Here is a 21,050-nt window from a genome sequence, read left to right on the forward strand (position 1 = left end):
CTGCTTTTCTAAGCTGTATTAGAGAACTGCACAGTATAAACATAGAACCACATATGAGATAATAAACTTATAAAGAACATCAAACGTAATCGGTATGGCAAGAACTAAGAGGTTGAAAGGTAAGATATTGACATGGTAGGTTAGAGAGAGATTAGTGGGAAGTGCCTGATACGTGGATAAAATAACATCTGGAAGAGAGGAAGCTGCTACAGTAGAGCCTTAGCTAAGGTGAAATAGTTGACTATGGGTCAGATTCAGAAGTGAGGAGTGAGGGAGAGAACAGTCTGACATATCTTCAAACCACTTATCTTGTGAATAAGAAAGTTTTGAATCTTTTTCTGAAGGACAGAATGTCAGAATCCATTCTTAGTTGGCTTCAGAGGGAATGCCAGATTGAAGGAGCGTAACCAGAAAGCGACTTTCTTTGAGCTTGAGATGCTCTGACTTTGTGGGATTAGAACAAGAGGCATTCTTTGGTGTGGGATTTTCCTGCACTGGCCAAGATGTTCTGTAAGGTAACTGGGTCTGCAAGTGTGTAGCGCTTTAAAGGTGATACAGCATAGTTTGAAGTTGCACCTCTATTGGAAGACCATGAAGATACTTCAATATGGAAATAATGTGATAACATTTTTTTTTTGCCCATGATCAGTCTAGCTTTGGAGTGCAGAATCCTGTTCAGTAGAAGAAAGACATTAGCTGGAAGTGTGAGTGGGCATTTCCTGTGTCCGTTTTTAAAATGACTAGTGCCTAAGCTTCTCTATTTCGGGTACCTTGCTAATGTGTGGTCCGAAAGAGAGCATGCTTTCTAGGAGGAATCCCAGATAACTTCGTAGTTGTAGAGGGTGATGGCAGGGATTCATAATCTGTGAATAGTCTAGACCCTCTTTGAAAGTTTTGATGTCATTGTAATGAGGATGTTTTTAGGTACATTTGAGTGATGTCTGTGTTTTGATTGAATCATGTGATTTACATTTTAGTTCTATACAGTGAGGTCCACTGTGTGCCCCCTGCCCCTGGTGATCACTGATGAACAAAGCTTTAGGCTGCGGTTTAATGGTCCATTGTGAATAGGGTATTGTTTCCTATGGACAGGACTAGGATCATCCTCAATAACAGTATAAGTGAAATTGTTTATGCAGGATTTCAAGTTTTTCACTGATTATTTTGGTGGAGGAAAATTCTTACGTAAACCATCCTTTTGGCTGTTGACTTTAGTCTGTTCCTAAATTCTGATTTACAGAGTATAAAAAGCTTTATAGGAGAAAGCATTGTCAAAATGGTGATTATGATTTTTATGATGAGCGAACTGCAGCAATTATTTGAGATAATCTGCTCTTAATGAGGACATTAACGATTATGATCAGTAACCTTTTTCCAATTAAAATATACATAGAAGGGCAGTGTCAGTTCTGAATCTGTCAATCTAAATTTGAATAACTCGCAAATATAGATCCAATCCTGAGATCATGTAATCTGCATATTTGATTGCTTATTAAGCCATGATGGAGAGCCTTTGTCTGTAAATCATCATTGTGATCAAGCCCCCACCTCATGAAAGGATGTTGTAATATTAGTTCTCTCTTAGGGGATCTCCATTGATAATCATAAGCATTGAATAGTTCCACCCACGTCCTGCAATCCGGGACCACTTTTCCATAGAATATCTTCTTAAGTGTAGATGTTCACCTTTCTTCAGGACGACGTGTAGAAACACTTAGGAAAGAACATATTATGAAGACTATAAGAACAAGGTACAGTGGCGAAATTCTTCAGATTGTACTTACAAAAGGGTCAAAATACTCATATATATATATATATTTTGGATACCAACACTTACAAACCTTTAGAAACTGATCCCACTGAAGATTTGAACAAAGAAATTAAAAACATGGTTGTAAGGTACAGATGCTTAAACCTCATTGATGAAACCACAGCAGATATACCTGTTCATCCCCAACCAAGACCTGGGAGATTTTATATGCTTCCCAAAATTCACAAAATGAACAATCCTGGCCGTCCAATCATCTCTGGCAATGACACCGCCACTGAGAGACTATCTTTATTTGTTGACCTGCACCTCCAGCCCATTGTACAGGAACTTCCATCATTTGTTAAAGATACCAGTCACTTCCTTCAGATTATTGAAAAATTAAACCAAACCTACACATTTGATGATGATACTCTTCTGGCTACATTTGATGTTACATCATTATACACCAATATACCACATGAGGATGGGCTTATGGCGTTATCTGAAGCTCTTAGTAAAAGAACTGTGAAAAAACCATCAACAAATGTGCTTACCAACTTTGCTAGAGTTATCCTTAAATCCAACAATTTTACATTCAATGGTAAACACTATCTGCAGATACAAGGTACTTCCATGGGTACTCGGATGGCTCCATCCTATGCAAATATCTTCATGGGCAAACTCGAGAACAGTATACTTGCTACTTCTAGCATCAAACCACTGGTATGGCTATGATACATTGATGACATATTTATAATATGGAATGCAGGAAGTAGAACATTGGAACAATTTACAGCTAATATCAACAATATCCATCCTACCATCAAATTTACCAGCAGCAATTCCAAACAGAAGCATCATCTCCCTTTTCTGGATGTGCTAGTCACCATTCATGAACACAAAATTACAACTGATCTGTACCACAAGCCTACAGATGCTCATTTGTATCTAAACTGGACTTCATGTCACCCTCATCACACTAAACTGAGCATCATCTACAGCCAAGCACTCAGAATAAGACGTATCTGCAGCAATGAGGAAACCTGTAAAGACCATCTACAGGAGCTTGCTACATTATTTAGAAGGCGAGGCTATCCTCTGCATATCATACAGCAACAAATTGACAAGTCTTTGCAGTTACCCAGAGAAGCACTTATTTGGAATACCAACGCCAGAAACCAAAGTGACAGAACTCCATTTGTAGTTGACTATCATCCATCAGCTCCCAACTACAGAAATATAATGCAAAAAACATTTCCCTTACTGTCCACTTGTGAAAAATTGCAAAAGATTTTCCCAAAACCGCCAGTCATTGCTTACCGCAGAGCTCCAAATTTACGATCTCTTATTGTGAGAGCTGAACTCAAACAAGCTGTAACAAATGCAGGGGTTCATTGCTGTGACTCTAAAAGGTGCATCACGTGTGAATACCTTTTACAAACATCATCAGTTACTAGTTATGTTACCAGAAGGACCTATGCAATAAGGCAGCATCTTACATGTCGGTCAACATGCATTATTTATGTGATTCAGTGCCAACAGCAAAGCTGTAAAAAACAATATGTAGGCCAAACAATGAATGACCTCTGCACACGATTCAGGAACCACAAATCAGCAATAATTAATAAGAAAATTGACCAACCTGTAGCCAATCATTTTAACCTTGTGGATCATTCACTATCAGATTTGAAGATTTTCCCCGTGGAACATGTCTCAAAGGAAGAACTACTGGACTCCAGGGAAAACTTCTGGATGTACCGTTTAAAATCATTGCATCCAGATGGACTGAACATTACTGACAATACATCCTGATTACTGCATATCTCAAGAACTCTCAGGACTGCATTGATTCCACATTCCAAATGGAATCTTCACTCATGATGCTTTTTGAAAATTCAGCTGTGTCATCTCTGCAGCCACTGAGCTTACCATCTTGAAACTACCTGAGGAAGGCGGAAGCTGAAACGTTGTAGTGGAAATATATTTTTGTTCTTTGGTGAATATATCTGTTTGAGTCACTTCTTTCTTGGATATTTTATTTCTTTGTGACTCATTGTATCCTTTGGGATCCAGATTTTTGCCCTGGCTGGCTGTTGTTTTCTTGTGATCCTTCATCTTCAAGTATATATATATATATCTATATCCAATTACCGCTCCGGTGCTGTAACCCACCAAACAGAGAGATGGACTCTTATGGTGATTTCAATCACTGCAGGCTGCAGTAATGATTTATTCTTCCATCAAAGTTCAAATAATACGGACAAATGACGCATTTCGGCTAACACGGTAGCCTTGCTCACATACCGGCGTCGCTCAAAGGTCTGACTTAAATACTTAAGTGTCAAAATCACGTGATTTTACAAAACTACCAATTGGATGGACAGCAAAGAAATACTTTCACAAATGTAAAACTACACAAATGTAAAAACTGTTGGCGAAGGACTCATTGAAGTAAGTAATATTCATAGAATGGATAAATGTACATTGTTCTGATTACATATGAAATGCAAAATACACAAAACATAAGTGAGCGCCCGAAATGAAGTGATAATAAAATTACAAAATAATGAAAAAGTAACAGCCCTCATTGATGAGAGCAGGCACACTGACAGAAAAGATGAATATTGATGGAATATGTAAGGCGCTTATTAGATATGCTCTTACAATATGTTAGTGACAAATTAGAAAACATAACTGCACAAATGCAAAAAAAAAAACATGTGCTTGATAACATAGGAGCATGCCTAAACATCACTATTCCTAATAAAGTTCTCTCTGTCAACTGGACATTGGTCATGTTATGTAGACTTCTCGGGCATACCAAAGAAAAAACAAATGTACTGTTGACCTATATTGCACCTAATCAAATAGGTGGAGAGTCCTTCTCCACAATTGTGCATCCAAATCTGTAGTACTAAATGAAATGTGCTGTAAAGTGACAAGTGCTAAAAAAAATTATATAAAGAACAACCTAGAGAAAAGGGGGGGGAGCCGAGATGTCAGAGCTGGTTCAGAATAAATCAGAGAGTCCCCCACCAAGTGTAGCATTAACGGAAGGGGGTCACTATGCAGCGGGAATATCCCGCAAGCCAAAAGTTAGGAAACAGGTACAGGATAAGACCAAAAGCAATCACAGACATATGTACAAAGCAGAAAACATGCACTAGAACAGAGGAGGATGGACGTCACAGCGAGTTGGTTGGATGTGCTTGGGCTCCCATACAGGGTGATTTAAAGATAATGATGTAGATATTCACAGATGTTCAACCCTTTGGGAGACTTGGTGTCAAGTTCGATAATGTACTTTGTCCCAAGCTGTCTAAGTTGCTTTTCTCGGTTCCCTCCTCTCTTATTGAGAGGAACACTGTCAATGTCAAAGTATTTGAGCACATTGAGGTTGTTGTCATGCTCTATTTTGACGTGTTGGGCAACTGGATATGTTGGGTCAGAATTCACAGTTGCCCTAAGGTGTTGTAAAATACGCTGATATGCCGGCAGCTTAGTGCTGCCGACGTAACGTAGACCACACGCACATTGCAGAATGTATACCACATGATCAGTGCGGCACGTGTAGTGGCCCTTCAAACTGACCGGGGCATCTGAGAAAGCAGTTTTGAAAGTTTTAACATTGATGCCAAATTTGCATGCACGACATGTGCTACATTTATAGAAGCCTTTGCTAGGTCCAGGCCAACCTATTTTGTGGTCGAGTTCAGGTCTGGTTTTGGCCAGATCACTACGCATAGAGAGAGCTTTCCTGTACGTAAAGTTGGGCTTGATGGGTAACACCTGTGACAGGACAGTATCACTCATGACTATAGGCCACTGGGCATTGATGATGCTCTTAATCCTATTGGCCTGTCTACTGTACGTAGAGATGAACCTGCATGGAACCATTTCACCAGTGGTTTGACTGTTTCTATGGCTCACGTTAGGGAGTGTTTGTGTGGCTAACGTGGCCGATATGGATTGGGGTTGTAGCAAGGCTTGTCTATCGTGTGCATTGGCTTTTTTGAAAGCAGAGTCGAGCAGTTTCGCTCTATAGCCTCTTTGCAGAAACCTATTTCTAGCTGCTTCCTGTGCTGCAATTAATGCTTCAGAGGTACTGCACGCTCTGTGTATCCTCAGAAACTCACCATATGGTAGACTGGAGATGGTGTGCTGAGGATGAAAGCTTGTGGTGTGTAAGAGTGTATTCCCTGCCGTAGGTTTACGAAACAAACGTGTTTCTAATCTTCCATTTTCCTCATATACTGTGATGTCAAGAAAGTTTACTGAGCATCGGTCAATGTGTGCTGTGAATTGCAGATTGAGCTGATTGATGTTAATGGCTTCAACAAATTGTGAGGCCTGATTCTTAGTGCGGTTCCACACGACAAAAATGTCTTCTAGGTAACTCCATATGTGTACTACGTGTTCGTCTACCAATGCTTTGTGTTGCACCCTGAGCACTTGCTTCTCCCACCAACCAACGTGCAAGCACGCATAGCTGGGGGAGAAGCATGCGCCCATGGCCACGCCCTGTTCCTGCTTGAAGATCTTGCCATCGAACATGAACAGATTGTTAAACAAACACCAATGTATCATGCTAAACAACATGCTATTATTGCTATACATAGAAATACATCTGTTATCCAAGAAATGACCCACCGCTTTGAGACCATCGACATGTCTAATGCTGGTATAAAGAGAGGTGATATCTAAGGTCATAAGCAGATATTCACTAGACCATTGTATCATACTTAAATTTCTTAGAAAGTCTTTGGTGTCTCTGAGATAAGTCGGCAAGGTCACTACATGTTCTTGTAAATAGTGGTCGACATATCTGGATGTGTTCTCAAAGACACTGTCTCTTGCTGATATAATTGGACGCCCTGGAACTGGGGTCTCGAGTTTATGCACCTTTGGGATCAGATAGAAATTGGGCAAAATAGGAAACTCTTTATGAAGGAAGCAAAATTCTTCTTTGGTAATTAAACCTTCTCTTTTCCAACAGTTGAGTTGTTCTTTGTAGTCTTTACTGACTTTCTTAACTGCTGCTCCATTAGACAATTCATAGCATTCAGCGTTATAAATATCTATCTATATATATATATATATATATATATATATATATATATATATATATATATATATATATATATATATATATATATATATTTATTTATATTTATATATCCATATAGATATTTATAATTTAAGGTCAGTACTTTAAATCTCTTTCAAAAACCCTTTGTGTGAAAGTAGAAAGATGAAGGATGGCAGGACAGTGAAGCCCCATAAGCTGCTATTATGTGAGTTTAAAAACAGTGTTTGTGCGTTTAAGGACCCAGAGACCACCAGTATCCCATCATGCCTAGCAGGTGGTAGTTGCCTCACTTTTTTATTCTGGCTGTTAGTGACAGGATCTTGTAGCCCTGAGCTCAGCCTTTTAGGCTTTTTCTCTTCAAAATTCACCAGTGGAATTTTGTGATGACAACTACATTCAACGTTTTTCAGCTCTCCCTAAAATGTTTTGCCCTTTTCTGACAGAAAGTGGTGGTATTTTTTCAAATAAAATGCCATCTTTGTTTGACAGGTGAGAAAGAAGGCTAAATTGGACCATCACGCTGTCTGCATTCTCTTCCTTCCAGCAAGCCATGTTCCTAATAAATGCCAGCACTGCAGGAAGTTTTCAAGGTGTACACTGAAGGAAAAGGTTCAAAATTGCCTCTATGGCACTGAGGAAAAACACAGACAGCAAGAATAGTCAGAAGGTCGGACTGCAGAGCGAGGAAAGGATCAGTCCTCTACCAGGGCGCTGGCATCTACCTTCGATGGACCTAGAAGAGGGTTCCAGCCCAAAAATGACATTGTTCCCAGTCGACCTCAAGAGGATCGATGTTGAGACGTGGCACCTACTTGTTCACAGTCAGGAAAGAGGCAAACGTTGAGACAGGGTAGGTCGACATCAAAGACACATACACTGTCGACGCACAGAATAAGATCGAAGCCTAGTAGTGTGTCGACGTCAAGGTGTAGAGATCTATTGATGTTGAGTGGACTGACGTTGAGACACCGAAAGAGGTCGATGAAACCACAACAGGAGAAAAGGAAAACTATGAGACACATTTATTCTTCTCCGAATACTCAGGTATACTCTCCCTCTTCACCGATAGTATCACCGGACTCTCCTCCACCACCACAGCCTCCTCCACCACCGCCTTCAGCACCCTTTCCACTGGTGCCAATTCCTCCACCTGTGGAAGCTCCTCTTCCAAGACATATATTGTGTTCAAGAACACGCCATTGTTCGTGCCATCACAGACTTCACAGATTCAGGCGTTTGTCGAACCATCCTTCTAAAAGACGATCTCACCATCATAGTCCTATACAATCAAGATCCAGAACCTGCACAAGATCTAGACATTGCTCCTGATATACTTCCTCCACTTCCACTGGAAGATACACGCCAACACTATCAGATTCACCTCCACCGTGGATCTCTCTGGTGGATGACAATCCTGCCTTCCAGGAGGTCCTGGTAAAAGAAGCTGTGAAGCTCAATATACAAATGTTGGTGCCTACACCTTCTACCTCAGTTATATTGTAGACGCTTCACCAACGGTCAGCACCAATATCAATTCTTACTTTGGTGGTAGGCCTCCTGGAGCCAGCAATGGAATTGTTTTTTACTCCGACCTCAGCTAAATCTGCTCCATCGAGGCTATGAATCAAATATAGACCTCCCGAGCAGGATCCTTTTTTCCTTCGCTCCAACCCACCTCCAAACTCAGTGGTCATATTAGCGGCCAACAAACACGATGCTGTGGAAAAAATATAGACCTCCCGAGCAGGATCCTCTTTTCCTTCGCTCCAACCCACCTCCAAACTCAGTGGTCATATTAGCGGCCAAGAAACACCATGCTACTACTCCTGCTTCTTCTGTACCACCTGATAAAGACAGCAAGAAGCTGGGTTCTGTAGGCCGCAAAGTATAAAGCACAGCTGCAACTACCATGAAGATGGCCAGTGCAGCAGCTCTCCTGGGCAGGTATGATAGAGCAGTGCTCTATCATACCTGCCCAGAACTCTATAAAGTTTGCTGATGGTCTTCCCAGGGACAAACTGGAAGACTTCCTAGAGATAGTCTATGAGGGGCTTGATAGTTTTCTACAGGTCATCAGTGCCACAGCAGATTTCTCCTTGTTGGCAGCACACAAATATTTTGAGTTGCCTTACCTAGGCATTCTTAACTCTGTCTTATGTCTCTCAAACTGGAGTCTCAACAAAGGATCCTTAATCTCTCATTCTCAGGATCCACCCTTTTTGGCAGCCACACTGACGGCAGATGGCTTGTATGAAATCCGAAATGGAGACCCTCAATGCAGTTGGCCTCGAAAGGCCATAAGAACAAAGAAGGTCTTCCTAGCCCTACCATACCTGTTTTTACCCTTTGAAGGTTCAAACCCCTCACTGGTATCAAGGTTGCCATCAACCTCAAAAGCACTGACCTTACCAACAGCAGCAGCGAAGGCAACCTAGAGGAAGATCCACCCAGCAGCCTGCTCAAGGGGACAAACCTACAACACGCTCCAAGATATGAATCTTTCCTTTACCCTCCTCCGTTACCCAGTTCTGTGGGGTGAAGCATTTCTAATTTTCTTGCGCCGTTAATGGACCATGCCACCACACTGAGAGCAAAGGCACATGACTTGACGGAAGGGGGGGGGGGGGGGGGGGGGGAGACCTGTATCCAGACGATACATTTCTTATTTTTTTTAAACTTTATTTATTGAGATTTTTCAAATTACAATACAGGTGTATTTCCATAGGCAGTAGGTCTGGCAAAATATACACAACATAACACTATTTCAGTAGTACAAATGTTGGCATAAGGGTTGAGTCTTTTGTGGTAATGTTCTTCATATCAAACGAGCATAGCAGTGTATTTGTCTTCGACCATCAATGAGTCCATTAAGTAGAACAATCTCATGCTCATTTCAGCACTATACCAACGCCAGAACATTAATGAAACTTTAATAGTACTAATATGAATAGTCACATTACTTTTTCATGGTGTCTACTGCATTACAATGCGTGTACTGGCAAATGGTATGATCTGTAGCCCAGCATCCCGACGAGCATCGTGATCTACAACTCACCAGCAGAACCAGTATTTGTCTGGTCCTCATCATGCGATTCACTATTGTATTTCACAAGATAGCCCCGTAGGGGGTCCCATACATCCTTACGCCTGTTGCACGCTGGCTGTGTTTCTGCATGAATTTGATTTTGATCCTGACAGTAAATAATATCATTCAACCATTCCTTAAATTTGGGGGCTCTCCCCCTCCCTCAGCGACATGCAACCCTGCGCTTTGCTAGCAGTAAGGCAATGTTAACAAATTTCCTAGTGGGCTTTGGTACCTTCATCGTATATCCTAATAACATAATGAGTGGATCTCTATCTATCACCCTGCCTATCATCTCTTGTAGCGCCGTATGAACCTCTGTCCAGTATTCAGATATCCTCGGGCATTCCCATGCTAAGTGCAAGAAGCCCGCACCCTCTGCCCTGCACCTATCACATCTGTCATTGTCGGCCAGGTGGAATCTCAGCTTTTTGACTGGTGTATAGTATATTCTCTGCAAGAATTTAAAGTGTATAATCTTGAGTCTACAGCTAGAAGAGATGTTAGCAGTGATGTCACAACAATAGGCCCACTGCTGATCATCAATTTCAACTCCCATTTCATCACTCCACTGCCCACGAGCTCTACACTGTGTATTTGCGCTTTGTTTCCTAATGTTCCTATATATGTGGGATACTTTATGAAGCCCATCTGCCGACGTCAATACATTATGTAGCAGCAGCATTGTTTCGGGGTCATCAGGGAACTGTGGTAGTATACTCTTCAATCCCTGTCGGAGTCTGACATAGTAGAATAGTTCGAGAGGCTTGGGTTGAATATCCTGAAATATCTGGTCCCTACTTTTAAATTGACAGTTCAAGAAGAGGTCCCCCCACTTTTGAATGCCAAGTCGTCGACACATAGTTTGAAACCCACCTTCCTGCAGCAGTGTCAGTTGGGAATGATAAACAAGAGGTAGGTCTGGTGAGTAGAGCATCGGGAGTTGCAATATTTTACGGATCCGCCGCCAAGCGTCCACCGTACAGTTCACCATTGTGAAAGGCGTTTCTATGGCTTCTACAGGGTCTTCCAGACGATACATTTCTTGAGCTACAACAGATGTGCAAAAACAGACACCATCGGCATCAGATATGTTGTTATACTACCAACTTAGGGCGGCAAGTAGAGCCAGATATGATAGCTTTACGCAGGCGCCCCCCACTCTGGCAGCACTAGAAGATGTACTATCGAATGCATCTCTCCTCGCAAATTGATAACCCGTATATATAGTACCACACATAATTCGTCCCCTATCACTACGAGTACATCTTGCGTTGACAAAACTCTACGCGCCCACAGAGGCTGGAGGATAGGCAGTCCCCAATTTAGAACTATATTATCTGCCGGCATAGCTGCAGTGGGTGTCATGCTGGCTGGGTGGGAGGAATCTGGAAGACACCGCCACGGACGCCACTGTATGGACCCACGCACAAATCTGCGCATTGTTTCACCCCCTGACAAAAGGGCCCCTCCCGTTACCATTACATATAGCGGTGGCTCGCAGGTGCTTCCTGCGTAGCCTGAAATTGACCCGAGAGGTGAAGCCTTATGCTCCGGCGCTCCCCCTGCTGGGCACCACCAGGCGGGGTGGAGTGGCAACACCGGCTATGCTGAAGAAATGGGTGGAGGCTGGTGTGGAAACCATAGGAGATCTTTATGTAGATGGAACCCTGCTTCCTTTTGGAGAACTAACGGGGAGCACGGGCCTACCGGCCGGACAATTTCTCCTACACGCATCGATATTGCGCACGTACACAGACTCCTGGGGTGACATACATGAGGAATTACAAATGCATCATCTCATACAGTACTTACATGTCCTGGGTAACGGCTCCCATATTATCCACTGGCTAGCACAGGCCCTTCTCGTACACACGCAGCGCTCCACACAGCCAATACGAGATAAATGGGCGGCATCCCGAGGGAGGGGATGGACAGACAAGGAATGGGCGATGGTGTTAGCTAGCCCTGTAAACAACCCACGTAACTCCCATTTTAAAATTATACAGTTTTATATCCTACATCAAGCATATCTGTCTCCGGATAAGATTAACAAGTATTTCTTGATTACCACTGCTAGCTGCCCCCGATGTACTTTGGTTGGTGCGGACATTTTACACATGCTCTGGAACTGCCCCACTCTTGCCACATATTGGGATGAGGTGACGACCCTATTAACACGAAGTGCTGGCGCGGGCTTACCACATACATGGGAGGCCTGCATCCTAGGGCTGTATAAGATAACTTAATTGAATAAGGTGCCGGCTAGATTCTGGGACCTAGGACTCATCACTGCCAAACACATGCTCACCAAACACTGGAAAAGGGGTGAACCCCCACTTGCTAAATACTGGTGCACTTCCTTCACTAACTGGGCGAGAGCTGAAAGCATCACACTGCACCAAGAGGAAACGGCGGTTTGTGGAAGTTTCCAATTGTGCAACTCTGGGATGATACACTGAAATCCTTCCAACAGGCAAGCTTGGATCAGGGACTCACTTAGGAGGTAACACACTAGGAGCGGCGTATACCTATGAGATGAGACACTGCTGTACAGCTAGGTCGTGTTATCTCCCTGACACCTGCATACCCCTAGAGTTAACACCTTGACACCTCCTAAATATTGATGCAGCCTCCCCCCGACACATTGAGCGACGCTTACAACCTACTCTTGTCATATAGATCTCGGACCCGGGCACTCGCCTTCCCAACTGCACACTGACCCACCTCACGACACTACAATACTATTGACACGACCTATTCCCCCTCAGCAATCACATTGTGGTGCTAGAGACCTTATCTCTTTCCCCTGTTTTGCCCTGTTTGACTTGTTGTCCCCAACAGTTTTGTTTGGAAGTTACGGTGGTGGATTCCACTGCCATGTTTGCTAAAATATTGGATATGTTGCATTGGTGGACGGTATACCTCCGACATTCGGTACTCCTGATTACACGCCACATCTGGTGCTACCACGCACTGTTTATCAGGAATTATGTGAACACAACACAGAGCCACTAGAACATGCCACCTCCCACTAAACCTTGCCCCACAACACCCTGAGGATGCATTGCTCTACATACTGAGTGTCATCACGTCCATTGCTGCTCTATTATCTTTCTACGTTGTCCTAGCATTTCTGCTGCACGAACTGGTATACACAAAGACTGTTTTGATGAGCAACGTCAATGTACTGTCTTACTGTACTATTATTATGCAATGTATGTGAATTATTCCCTTCTCCGGCACTGCATATCTGTGTATTGACTGATTGACTGCATAAACCAATAAAATATATGCAAACAAAAAAATCACTACGAGTACATCTAAAGTGCAGTGGAAGGCTGACATCGGCACCACTAGAACTGAAAAACAGTGGCAGTTTTGTTGCTCGCAGCTAGAACATCTATCGCCAAATTATAGATTGCGACTCATACACTTCAAGTTTTTAAACAAGGTATACAGAACACCGATACAGCTACACCAAATGGGTTTACTGACTGACACGAGATGCTGGAGATGTGGGGTGCAGGAGGCAACGTTCCTCCATCTTGCCTGGACATGCGGGCCTATCGCGCACTATTGTAAGGAGGTGGGCAGGCACATTGGAGTTATAACTGAGAAAACAATTACACCTCACCCCATTGATTGCACTGATGGGATTTGTATTGGAAACACCAAAAAGCTCGTGGAAAATAACAGCTATGCTGCTGCTACTGGCAAAACGGCAGGTGGCTATGCACTGGAAAAAGCAACGGCCCCCACGATAGCGGGATGGCGGCACGCAGCCACTTACTGCAGAGATCAGCTAACGAATTATTGGGATCTAATGCCAGCAAGATCAAGGCCTGTATATATATGGGAGCCGTTTGCAAAGTGACTGGAATCCGGGGGTGCAAACCTCCAGGATGCTATTTAAAAGATGCAACAATAGAGGGGGACGGGGTGATCGCGGAGAATGTGGCCAGACTGATAACTGTAAGCGTAGAAGACTTTACACTGACGTATGCAGGAAGATTACAGCACACGTATAGAGATTAAATGGACGGACAGGTAGCATCAGAAGGAAATTTGAAATGACAGAAGGGAAGAGTTAGGGGGGTTAATATGGGGTTGTTGAAGTGGTAAGTTAGTTACAGTGGCAATGACTGAGCGCAACTATTAAATGGCATGTTGTATTGACTCCTCAATTGATAGGACTGCTGAAACGCTGCTGGGCCTCAGGGATGTAGGCAAAATGGCTGTGTTACACTAGTCTGAAGATGCTTTTAAAATGCTGCCGGTCCCAGTGGTTGTAGGCATCAAGCTGTGTTCACTGTACGTATGTGAAAATAAGTATTTTGAAAACCAGAGTGGCAAAAAATCACACAAGACTTATGGGTATTGAATATTTTTTTTAATGGGTATTGTCTCAGATTCACAAGTCCTTCACCAACCATCCCACCAAAACCATCCAAACACCATCTGCAAATGCAATGATCGGTAGTCCACATCCAGCTGCAGAAGCATGTGGTGGAAGCCGTTCATCAAAAACAACTGTGAATAGGCATTTACTCCAGACATTTTCTTTTAAAGAAGTAAGGCAAGCACAAATTCAGACCCATTTGCGACATACAATTGGCTAATGGATTTGCGAGAAAAGTTTTGGATGCTGGCATTACATCAATTCTATACCCAATTATACCAGGAAGCTTGACTCTGCTCCATACACCTTCAAGATGTGTATTTTCATATACCAATTGCAAAGAAACATTGTAAGTTCTTGAGTTTCATTGTGGGGCAGGATCATTATCAGTACCAAATACTTCTATTTGGACTCAAGTCAGCACCCAGAACTTTCTCGAAGTGCATGGAAGTAGTAGCTGCCCAACTCAGGAACCATTGAATCTTTGTCTATCCCTACAAAGACGATTGTCTAATCAAGGCGTCCACTTCTGCTTCATCACAACTGGACATGCAATGTCCTTCAATGTTTAGGGCTTCATATTAACTACAACAAGTCAGTGCCTACTCCATTTTCAGGCTCTGCATTATTTGGGGGCTTCCATTGACACCATTCAGGCAAGAGGGTGTCCTTCGGTGAGAGGTCGTTATTGATCCATCTTAAGTGTCACTCTCTCATGAAAGTCTCTCATCCCACGGTGAGGCCAGTATCATCTCTCCTCAACTTGATGGCCTCATGTATCTTCCTTACTCCAAATGCCCGGCTCCACCTGTGTCCTCTTCAAGAATGTCTTGAGGATTAGTGAGGCCAGCTGACGATCAAATGGGAGTACAGGATCATGCTCTCCCCACATGCCAGATGGTTTCTGAAATGGTGGTGCCTTCCAACCAACATGCTTCGAGGGATGCCACTTCATCAACAGGTTTCCTCTCTGCCCATAGTGACAGATGCATCGCTACTAGGGTGGGGAGCCCTCATGGATCATCTCCAGATTCAGGGCACATGGTCTCCTGAGAGAGATGACCTATCACATAATCACCTTGAGCTCTGGGCAGTTGACCTAGCACTAAAAGCCTTTTGCCCGTCATTCAAGGCCCAGTCCCTCCTTGTTCAAACTGACAATATGACCACCATGTTCTACCTCAACATACAGGGGGAAATACGGTCCAGACCTTTATCCCACGGGGCTGTCCTGGTGCTTGTACTCGGAATCGGGTTGATGCTGATAATGGTCCACCTCTCAGTAGCTTAAAGTCTGACTTGCTATATTAGCACAGACTCTTGAAGTGATTAAGCGTGGGAATGAAAGGTAGGGTTCAGCAGGGAGGGAGATCTGTAACATAAATATACACAATATAATTTTCAGCCTCAAAGCATTCCCTCTGAATTCAAAGCATATAACCAGCATACACAAAATGTACCTGTAACATAAAATACGTATCCACCTTATGAGCTAGAGTTGCAAAGCTATTTGAATATGGCGCTATAGAAAGCTGTGAGGAGAAAAAGAACCATTAGTATCAACCTAGCTACTACTATAAACACCCATTCTTTTCTCTCTACTTCCTACCTACCCGTGGTTCTGTAAAGCCTGTCGTCACAGGGTAGGTGGAGCAAAGCTCTGTCCACTGGTCCATAGACAACCCCCTGTTAAAAGGCAAAAAGAAACAACACAAGGTGCTCAATAAATCTATATCATTCGTTCTTAATTATTACTCCTCATAAGTAACATGATACCCAGAGATCAATGAAACAAACAAAAGCCCTGGTCACTCGACAGGGAGATCCCAAAGTTACTACAGCTCCATGACCATCATGAGACAAGGTACCAAATGTAACTTGACTCCTTAAATCCCTTTCCTGCACGAGCTACAAGGTGCAACTCACCAACAGGAAAAGGCATGTATAGGCAAAAGGAAATGTCTTCGTTATACCGATCCCAATGCGGTATAGCAGTTTTGAATAGAAAAGCAAAGCGAAAACAATCTGGAAAGCGCTATCAGCACTCAAAGGTAAACGAGGAAGACTTGCGCGGTCCTACCAGTATCCTTACCACTCTGGAACAGGAGTTCTCCCTCCTTCGGTTGCTGCCTCTGAAACTTGAGAATAATCAGCAGCGTCTTCTGATCCGGAATGGATTATGAACCCTTCAGGACGACACGTGAACGCCTCTTCTTCACTTCCGGTTCATGAGGGCTAATGGGAATTGTAGTTCATTCCCCCTTCGCATTAATATGATCGTGCGTAGCAGTGTTCAAGCACGGGCCTCCTCAGATGGGATTTAACACGGGGCCCAGACAATTTGGAAATGGCTGACAGGCAGGAACATGCTGATCACAGCGTCTCACAGTGCTTAATTTGAGCCGGTGCTCAGCACCGGCCTCTAATACTCAGCACCGGCACTTATAGCACCAGTTAAGGACACACTCATTTGGAAGGCATGTGATTTTCCCCAGAATCACAGGATGTTGGGGCACGTCGAGACTCAAACCCGGATCCCCAACTCCGAAATCGGCAGCGCTAGCCATTACACAAAGTCCTCTCCAGAATAATAAGGGCTGGGGCCCTAATCAGGATGCAGTTTGCATCAGTATAATTCCTGAGGAGAGCCCTGGCACTTTTTTATATTTTACAAAATTAACCTCTGGTGACTCACTTCCCAGGTGTGCAAATTGTTCAGGCAGACATCCTCAGCAGAGAAAATCACGAATCGTACAAAACCTCTTCAGGCTGTGTGGCGCTCCACAGATAGACTTGTTCGCCACCGCAGAAAACAAACAAGCATTTGCAATGCAATAGTTCTCGCATTTATGAGTTTGCAATAGCTTCAACTCTCGCAAATGCGAGACCTATTGCATTACAAATATTTGGAGACCGCGCCCCTTTCTTTAGACAAGCCGCATCTTAAAGAAAGGGGTGGAGCCGACATTAAAGTGAAACCGCGGCATGGGGCATTTTGACAAAAAAAAGCATCTGTTTGTCAAATGTACCCCTGGTTCATGGACAGGAAGACAGAGAGGTTGCGGCTGGTGGTCTACAGGTAAGTCGTCTTTTCTTTAAAATAAAAAAAAATTCGATCTCATCTCTGCCACTACCGTTCCGTAGTAGCCGCCACTTTCCAAAATCCATCACATTTCATTAAACACGGATCAGAGATTTTTTTGCTAATTAATGGCTCTGCGGTTCACCATACACAGGAAGCTTACATAAGATCACTGCCTAAAACTCTGGGCCAGGGCACAAGTCCTAAAAAAAGAAGTTGGGGACGCTGACGTCACGAAAGGAAGTGACGTCACGAAAGTGGCTTGCACCATCTGACTCATTGCCTCCCCTCGCTCACCCCTTAGATGCGATGGCATCAGAGAAGCCAGCGCATGAGGAGCATTCTGAATGAGCTCCGATCTCGCCCCAGAGAGGCCAAAGAGAATGTGTGGTTCCATTTGCTCCAGTAATTGAGCTCCTGGTAAAATAAGTGGGGGGACGCCGTCCACCCGCGTGGTACCCCGACTCGACCCCTGCTCTGGGCCTGGTTTAAGGCCCGATAGGCAGGCAGCCGTCTGCCAGGGTGGGAGAGTACATCTGCTCTGCCAGAGAGCCGCCCATCAAATACCGGGACCTACACCTGCCCTGAGGGAATCATAAATCGTCACAGGAGCTACCACCACAGCTGCTAGTGCGAAGACACTGAACGTTTGGGGCACGGCAGCCATCTACAAGGCGGCAGCCACCAAAAGTTTTTGTTTGTCAGAAACAAACTCCGAAAGCGGGAGTTTGTGAATAACAAAAAACGAATGGCCTCGCATTTGGAGAGTTTTCGTCTTGGGTATGAGGTTCATCACTTTTTTTCAGTTTGTGAACGGCAGAGTTCTGGAGTCTGTGTCTGAGAGTGTGCCTCCACAGCCGGCCTTAAAACACTGGAACATCATATTCTTAGGTATTTTGGAAGCTTGGGGCCATTCTTTAACAGTCACCACAAAAGCCCTGCAAGTCGGTTATAGAGCACTACTAACAACATGTACTTCAGTGAGACACTTTCTGTGCAAATTAGTTTCCGTGATAAAATTGTGTGAAATTGCCTAATGCGTAATTTTAGGAAATGTGGAATAATACAATATTTGAAAATTACAGACATTTCACAGATGTAATTAAAATGTCATCCAGGTCTGCAATGATGGTGGGCTCTGCCCTTAAACCTCTGAGGACGAGCCTCCACTGCAAATGAAACGCATTCAGCCTTTGGAAAGAACCCTCGAGGCAAGCGCAAATAAAAAGGCACTTGGAGTTACGTCTTTTAAATTCTTTCTTTTATGGACATTAATATAAATATTTGACTCTCTTGTTCTGTGTCTAATGTTTCTTTCATAACCTAAACTTGTAGGACAGGTCAAGCCTTCAGCTTGGTCCAGCCTACCTTGCTTCTTTAGAGTGAATCCATGTTTCGGGGTGCAGGGAAGCTCGGCAGAGCAGGGCACTGCTGAAAAGGCAGGGAAGTATCACATTCTTTGAAGCTGGTAACTTAGTGGACAGGCTGACCACATACAGAGCTCCACTGCCCTTTATGTTTCGCCTGCACAGCACTTGCGCTCTGTGAAATCTCTTGTATTTAATACACCTTAAAAGGGGTCTTATGAGTTCCCAGCGCAGAATTACTGTGTTCATTCGCTTTTGTGTGGAACTTTTTTTTTTAATATAACTTCCCTTACTGCACGCATTTACGATAATTCTACTAAAGCTGTATAAGCCCCATTCACTGTCAAGATATGTTCTCTCCCCATAGAAAAGGCAGGCAGCTTTTAACAGTATGCTGGAATGCTTTCTTTTTATGTCTTAGTTGTGTGAAGCAGATGCTTTAGCATTAGAACGTTTGTGGCATATCCTATTCATGCCTCAGTACCTTTCTTTGCACTTTGTAGGTATTATCGGACTGAATTTTTCAACTTAATCTATTTGGTCATTATGATCAAAATCTAAATGTTGTAATAAACATTGCACATTAAAAATAAAGTTAATAAACAAGAGCTATGCTATATTTTACTACTAAAAAGACAGCCATAAGTAGAGTTACCTATCAGGCAAGAGGGTCATGATTTGAATGGTGCAGCAGGTGCAGTGGCACATGGCCCAAACATTGTCATAACGCCTCTAAACACCTAATATTGCTATATTTTACTACTATACAAATACAGGCAGACACAATTGCAGTTATCTTTCAGTTAACCTCATGCGCGCGGCGGTTTTTCCCGCTGCACGCTGAAGTTTTAAAAACCCAGCGGTTCATGACAAGCTCAGCTGGTCATGAGCGCACGGCAGGTAAAACTCATGACGAGCTGAGCTCGTCATCAGCCTCGAAGGGGTTAAAAGGGGTTTGATTTGAACGGTGCAGCAGATGCAGTGGTGACGGGACCAAAAGCTCTAAGGATCCCACTAAATGCAGACTGTTGCTACATTTTACTACTAAACAGGCAGTCACAAGTGCAGTTGTATAGCAGGCACTAGGGCCATGATTTCAATGGGACTGCAGGTGCAGTGGTACCTGGGCCAAGAGCTGTCTGAACGCCTCTAAACACTACATATCGCTGTATTGAACTACTAAATAAGCAGTCACAAGTGCAGTTACCTTGAAGGCACTAAGGTCATGATTTCAATGTTGCAGCAGGCGCATTGAAACCGAGCCCAGATCTAAGAATCGCTCTAAACACCAAATATTGCAATATTTTACTACTAAGCAGGCAGACGCATTTGCAGTTAACTTATAGGCAATAGGGTCATGATTTGAATGGGGCAGCAGGTGCAGTGGCACCAGGGCCAAAAGTGGTTATGTCTTCTCTTAACACCAAATATTTTACTACTAAACAGGCAGTCACAAGTGCAGTTATCTAGCAGGCACTAGGGTCATGATTTCAATGGGACTGCATGTGCAGTGGCACCAGGGCCAAAAGTTGTCATATCTGCTCTTAAAACCAAGACTCCCCTGGCCAATCACGACGCTGATGTCACCAGCAAGACAGCAGCGTCGTGATTGGTTTGAGCGTCATGGTTCGGCACTCAGACAGGGAGTGGGAGCCCGTGCATGTTCTCCACCCAGGCTGTGCAATACAGCCAGGTGGAGAACATGCTAAGTGCGCATGACTGTTTGGCCGGGCCAAGACGACCGGACAAATCTTCATGCGCACTTCCGTGCACCAACCACTCCTACCCCTGCTGGCTGTGACGACAGCCCAGCCCGGCTCTGTAAAACTGTCTCAAGTAGGGAAAAATAAAATAATAACATTGTGTTATTATCATTTTATTTTTCCTTTATGCACTGGTAAAACAGCAGTGGGAAACGCTCCTCCGCCTTAGCAGAGAAGCCACTGCTGATTTTGGATCAAGGGTGGTAAAGCAGTCCTTAAAACATGCATCGCTTTGCATATACTTTTTTTTTCTAATGGATCAAATCGTCAATATGCTTTTGATACATCCACATGAAAAAGGAAGTGTTCTGTTTCAAATGAAAGTGTTACTTGTCTGTATACCAGCTGTGAATCTGTGGGGTGCACGCGCCTTACAGGCTGTGTGGTTCTACAAATAATTGGAACATACGTCTGGTAATTGCCCTTTACTCAAAAGCCAGCCCTAGCTGTTGTTTTGTTTTCTGCAGGAGTTCACGGGGCGGCCTCTCTTTGGATGTTCAGAGGAGTGTGTG

General features: G+C 43.6%; 1 protein-coding gene and 1 long non-coding RNA gene across 3 annotated transcripts in view; one reads left to right on the forward strand and one right to left on the reverse strand.

The window, feature by feature from the left end:
* SPATA6 (spermatogenesis associated 6) overlaps positions 1-21,050 on the forward strand; it is a 478,099-nt gene that overhangs the window by 218,805 nt on the left and 238,244 nt on the right. The gene's annotated exons all lie outside the window — the stretch shown is intronic.
* LOC144799837 (uncharacterized) lies at positions 1,482-16,489 on the reverse strand. The gene is made up of 3 exons (XR_013603884.1): positions 16,419-16,489; positions 15,940-16,012; positions 1,482-1,713 (listed from the first exon to the last, which is right to left on the reverse strand). It is a non-coding gene; the product is annotated as an uncharacterized LOC144799837 (long non-coding RNA).

This window comes from Lissotriton helveticus, chromosome 1_2, assembly GCF_964261635.1.
Source record: "Lissotriton helveticus chromosome 1_2, aLisHel1.1, whole genome shotgun sequence".
Classification (NCBI taxonomy): Eukaryota; Metazoa; Chordata; class Amphibia; order Caudata; family Salamandridae; genus Lissotriton; species Lissotriton helveticus.